The sequence below is a fragment of the Octopus bimaculoides genome, chromosome 9 (assembly GCF_046866305.1).
Source record: "Octopus bimaculoides isolate indiv1 chromosome 9, ASM4686630v1, whole genome shotgun sequence".
NCBI classification, from domain to species: domain Eukaryota; kingdom Metazoa; phylum Mollusca; class Cephalopoda; order Octopoda; family Octopodidae; genus Octopus; species Octopus bimaculoides.
In genome coordinates, this window is record NC_142936.1 from 69,995,566 (window position 1) to 70,001,842 (window position 6,277).

A 6,277-nucleotide genomic window follows, 5' to 3' on the forward strand; every position below is an offset into this window, starting at 1 on the left:
ATGTATGTGTGTGTGTGTGTGTGTGTGCGCGCACATATATCCTATGTGTAAACGTGTGTATATGTATAGCTGTATTTATGTATTGACAAAGAAGAGACAGACAGATAGATAGATAGATAGATAGATAGATAGATAGATAGATAGATAGATAGATAGATAGACACATGTATGTATAATGTATGTGTGCTTGTGCATATATTTTTATTTCGTCCTTTTTCAACTCTGTGTAGACCTTCTGCAATGCATGTGTATGTGTGACATTTATACAAATATACTTAACTGTCTGTTAATCTATCTATCTATCTATCTATCAATAAAAAATGGGTAAATGTGGCAAGAATGGTAAGAATGAAAGACGACACCATTTTAAGCATAGACTTGTAACAAAAAGAGACAAAAAGAGAGAAGGTACTTACTTTCATGTACCTTTAAAAAAAAAAGCCTGAGGTGACCGTGGTCTTTTCCGTAGGCTTTTCTCTCCACGGATAAACCTAATCTGTTCCCCGTTTTTTACATCGACTGTGATACACGATCCCTATTGATCGCCCCCCCCCACGTTTTTTTTTTTTTTTTTTTTTTTTTTTCTTCCCGCGATCCCTTTTGATCCAAATCATCCCCCCCCAAAAAAAGCTCTACTTTGTAATTTGTCCATTTTCTGTATTTAGCCCTGTGTGGCTATAATAAAAAGATATCTATCTATCTATCTATCTATCTATCTATCTACCTACCTACCTACCTACCTACCTACATACATACATACATACATATATATTTATTTTACTTTTACAAAAGAGGTGACGCTGACTTCGAAGTTTTGGCCGACTAACCTTAGTCGCAACATTAACAAATAAATATATATATATCTATGTATAGATATACGTGTAAGTACAGTATAGGTATTCTGCATTATTAGCTACTCTGCGCTCATTTTATATATATTTGTATTTCGTTGTGTCTAGTAATGTTTGTATAATATAATTTAAATGTTCATTACGTGTTATAATATATATCTACCTGCTCGTTGATGAATCACTTCTAGTCACCTTTGACAGGTAACTTCAGCACCACATTTTTCAGTTGCAGTTCAAGCTGGTGTTTTAGTGGTAAAGTATGGACTATATATATATTTTTATCTATTGAGGGTGATAAATTGAATATTATACGCATATATATTCGTTATTCTTTAATTTACTTTTAATTACTTGTTTCAGTCATTTGACTGCGGCCAGCGGGAGCACTACCCTGGAGGGTTTTAGTCGAACAGATCGACCCCAGGACTTATTTTTTAAGCCTACTACTTATTCTATTGGTCTTTTGCCGAATCGCTAAAGTTACGGTTGATCAAGCGGTGGTTAGACACACACACACACACACACACACACACACACACACACACACACACACACACACACACACACACACACACACACACATACACACACACACACACACACACACATACACACGTATATAATTGTTAAAGAGGACAACAAACATTAAGGCAAGGCAAACATCTCAAGTCGTATACAATACTATTATTGGAAAAATTCAAAGTCTTACAGCAGTTTCTGGGATATCCCCGAGTATGGGATATCTCGTCGTCAGAGACAAACAGGGAAAAATAGGGAAAATGAGAAAGGTATATATTAATGAAATGACGACATAGAGGAAGGGAGTAAAAGAATAAGGGGATGGAAAGAAAGAAGAAAAAAGAAGTATAAAAGTTCATAGTTCAACTTTCCAGTGTTGTAGAAACAAGAGCATAAGTCCTTATGTGCAATGCTGCGTAGATCCATGTGGATTAAATCCTGATATAGTAAACATCCAGAGAAAAAAAAAGGACGCGAGCATATCAACGTTCAATAACAGAATGGTAGCGGAGGTGATTATTAAGTGGTAAAAGGAAAGAAAAGAAATGAAATAGAAAGAGAGGTACATAGAGTGAGGGGGTGGAATTTAAGGATTGGCCTTAGGATAAAATAAGGTGTATAGGCGTATGGTGTCTAAGAATTGTGTACGGGGTAGCCGAGAAGATAAGAGAGAGGATGAGGAGGTAGAGGAAGATAGGGTAAAAAATAGAACAAAATGAAAGGAATTTAAAGAGAGTAGTAGGTGTCTGTCTGGGTAGTCTTAAAGTATATAGGTGTTGGGAAGGAAATCTAGTAGTAACTACTTGTGTCCGTTCTGGTTAAGGTCAGTGGCTGTAGAGTTATTCTTAACAATGGGGTTATGGGTGTGTAGGTAGTCGAGAATGGAGGAGCTAGTTGAATGTTAAATTATTTATGAGTGGGAGTTAGAATTAGATATTATGGAATTTATTGCGTTAAGGTTTAAAAATGAATTTAGGATAAATTAAAGAATTAATATTTATCTTATAATGTGATGAGGTAAGGTAGATAGAAGAGATATAAGAGATGAGGTGTTCTCTTTATATTTAAACGAGTTTAAATGTACATAATATCTTTGCTAGATCCAATGTAGTAGCTACAGGAGTTATGTACTATGTTGTGAACGATGCATTGGTATACGACGTTGAATCTTCTGCATTGTGCTTGCAGCGGGCAGTCTGTCCCGGATCTGCAGTTGCAGTTATCAGTTCTACGATGGTTAATTGGACAGAGAGATGAGGTAGTGCTGGTAGTGGCTAGGGTGGTATTAGGCGTACAAAATTTAGCTGCGTTTGCTAGTGATGAGTTCAAATCAATCCAGTGTCGACATAAAAAAACAGTTAAATATTAGATCATTGATTGGCTCTTTCTGATTTGACGGGCAACACTTTTCATTAATGTTTTATGTAGTGTTTTTGGTACCGAAACACTTTCAAACTTCGTATACTTATCTATTTTGTGTTATAGAACAGAAAAATATTTTTGTATTCGAATTTATTTCATGTAAAAAATTGTCTTATTTCGATAATTTAAACCAATCACTGACGTCCATTCAGTCGATATACATTAAGTGCCGACTACATAAACAAACGATTCTTCGTTTTATTTGCTTTTTTCATTTTAAATTTGCTTTAACCCTAACCCTAACCCTAACCCTAACCCTAACCCTAGGGTTAGGGTTAGGGTTAGAGTTAGGGTTAGGGTTAGGATTAATTGTTTCAGAATCGTTTGTTTATGTAGTCGGCACTTAATGTATATCGGCTGAATGGACGTCAGTGATTGGTTAAATTTACAGAAATACGACAACTTTAACATGGAATAATTTATGGATTTCTTTTTTTTTAAAGAAGACTAAGAGAAAAAGATGTTTTATATGACACATTCTACCAGTGTTCCAAGTTTCAAAGTGTTTCGTTAATGAAAAATGTGGCCCCCGTTTTAAAAAAGATCCCGTATACTTGTATATTTTGTGTTATAGAACATGTTAAAAATTGTCTTATTTCGATAATTTCAACCAATCACTGACGTCTATTCAGTTGAATGCAGTTACTGCTGTGGCGGTGTATATGGTATTAATCCATGTTACTCCACCAAGTGCTTCATTTCCTAGAAATAGCAGCCAAATCTTCTTCAAATCAAACTCTACCATCATTTAGAAAATGTGTTACTGAGTACACAGTACATAGAAAATTAGCGAAAAATTGTTGAACAGATTTCCAACAAATTCGGCAAAAATAATCAGTGGGTGAGTGGTTTGAAACGAGATTATCTTCAAACATACATTAATACAAACACAGATACGCACAGCGTAATTTATTATATAAACAATATATGCGTATAAATTACCATTTTTCTGTAATTTTGTCTGCTTCAAAAGAAAACAAACCAAAAAACCGGATGAAATATGTCATAATTACTAGGGAATAAGGAAATAATTTACAGGGAATAACATTCTTTTCACCGGCAAAAATTATTGTTTACAAAAACTGCAGTAATTGTATTCAGCTGAATAGACGTCAATGATTGGTTGAAATTATAGAAATACGACAACTTCAACATGAAATAACTTGCGATGTACAATTTTTTGTTAAGAAGGCTAAGAGAAAAAGTTGTTTTATATGACACATTCTACCAGTGTCCCAAGTTTGAAAGTGTTTCGTTAAGAAAACAAGTGTTGCTCGTCAAACCAAAAAGATCCCATTGAGTCAATCCAATCTAACTGAAATAATAGAGCTTATTGTAAACATATTAAACAATACATAGGACTATTGCAATTTGCTTAACAGGTTACAATGTGTAAATTTTATAAACTTCTGGAAAAAAATACCTTTCAGCAATGCAAGTGAAAAGCTTAATAAAATATATGTCACATGATGATCAATAAATTAAATAAAAGAGATTAAAAACACTATATTACCATATACAGGTTGTTTAATGCTCCTATATTTCGAGAAAGAATATCTTTTTCGAATATAAGAAAAAATAATCAAAGATTTTGAGAAAATGCATAGCCTCGTGGTTAGGCTGTTGCACTCACGATGGGCGGCGCGTTGTGTTCTTGAGCAAAAAAATTCATTTCACGTTGCTCCAGTCCTCCTTTCTATAAGGAGTAATGTAGGCCTGCTTGCCTAGCCAGCGGGGTGGCGTCATTTGAAGGCAGAAACAATGCACAACGCATTGTGACCAGCGATGTGTAACAACATTTGATAGCCTGGTCGGTCACGTGATTACGTCACACACACACACACACACACATGCCTACATGCATACCTACATACATACATACGTACATATATACATACATACATAGAACCTGATAGGGTGTAAAGTTAAGGTATTTCCAGAGATGTATGTATGTCATTATTAAGTTTTATTTAAAGATTTCTTGCCAACAGAGAAAGACACGGTTTCTAACCTAGATCCAAGTCTTCATTGGAATTTCTACATCAACAACAGAGTAATTTTCTATGTATGTATGTATGTATGTATGTATGTATGTATATATGTATGTATGTATGTACGTATGTATGTATGTATGTATATGGTTGCCAGATTAGAAAATTAGATATACGGGACACTTTAAAAATCTCACTGTGTATATATAAACTTATACAAGTCGACACGCCCAGAACAATATATTATATAGAAGTAGAGACATATGTTAAAAACATAAAGCAATTATTTCAATGGGTTATGAGGAAAAACAAAAGTAAATTCATTTCAAAACTATTGAAATATTGAGCTTTGTTTTTAATAACCAGTTGATCTAGCAAGCGGGGTCTCATATCAGTGAGAGGGGGGGGCGGTGCGCATTGATGCCGTCAAGAGGTAGGCCCCGAAACGGTGCGCATTCTCTCCTGATGACCCCATACACTTGCTGGCTTCCGGTATGCAGAGTTCTCGACTGGTAGCACTTGCATGTGCGAGTTGTTTGCAAGACATCTAATACAAGCTAAAAAAAAAAAATTCTGTTCAAGTGAAATCATTTGAAAATATGTCTTTAATACAGAAACAGAGAAATTAGCAAAAAAAAAATCCGTTAAATCAAAAAAAGTGAAATCATTGCAAAATTCTTATTCAATAGAAACAATAGAAAATTGCAAAAGAAGTAATTTAGAAATTTATTATTTAATGCAAACAATACAGAAAATAGACTAAAAAATTGTGTTTCATATGGAGAACATGAAAAGAAACAAAACTGATAAACTTATATGCAAAATTTTCTTAACAAACCACACGAGAATTAAACTTGAACCTTTACCTTTAGTTATATTTCACTGATGATTTGGCTTTTGTTAACAGGTCCTTGTTTTCTAATTTGCCTATAAAATTCTTTACATTGACAGTTAAGGTTCCATGTGCATTGTAAGATAGCTTCTACAGTAGCCACATCCAACTTATTTCGTTCTTCAGTCCACTGAACATTCATCATCGAGAAGACATGCTCAGCATTAGCATTATGCGCTGGTATGCTGAATAAGAACTGACACAAAATTAACAACTCGGAGTATTGTTTTGGAAACTCAATCTACTGACGGATAGAAAACCATCTTCCATGGCACAGTCTGGTCTTCCATTCGTCAATTTGATCTGCATCTCTTTAGCATGGGGTTTTTTAAATGGTGAACGCTGATAGAAAAGAATGTCGTCAATTTTTATACCTTTGTTCTTTAACACTAGACAAGACGATTATACATGTTCCCATGCTGGAAATGTATCTAATAACATCCATGTAAAGTTATCAAAATTTTTAAAAGGCGAAACCCACTTCTCAAAATAGTTATGGTAAGTGCCGTAGTAGTTATCTACTTCAAGTAGAAATTTCTTTTTCTCTTCAGATTTGACATCGTCATTATTAAGGCAATCCTTCACACTGAAGGGAATAAACT

At 34.4% G+C, this 6,277-nt stretch overlaps 1 long non-coding RNA gene across 1 annotated transcript in view; it reads right to left on the reverse strand.

Moving 5' to 3' along the window:
- Positions 1-5,333, reverse strand: part of LOC149134186 (uncharacterized) — a 15,544-nt gene extending 10,211 nt beyond the window's left edge. The window contains exon 1 of the long non-coding RNA XR_016243174.1: positions 4,306-5,333. This is a non-coding gene — a long non-coding RNA (uncharacterized LOC149134186). The remainder of the gene's footprint in view (positions 1-4,305) is intronic.
- Positions 5,334-6,277: the final 944 nt, after the last annotated feature.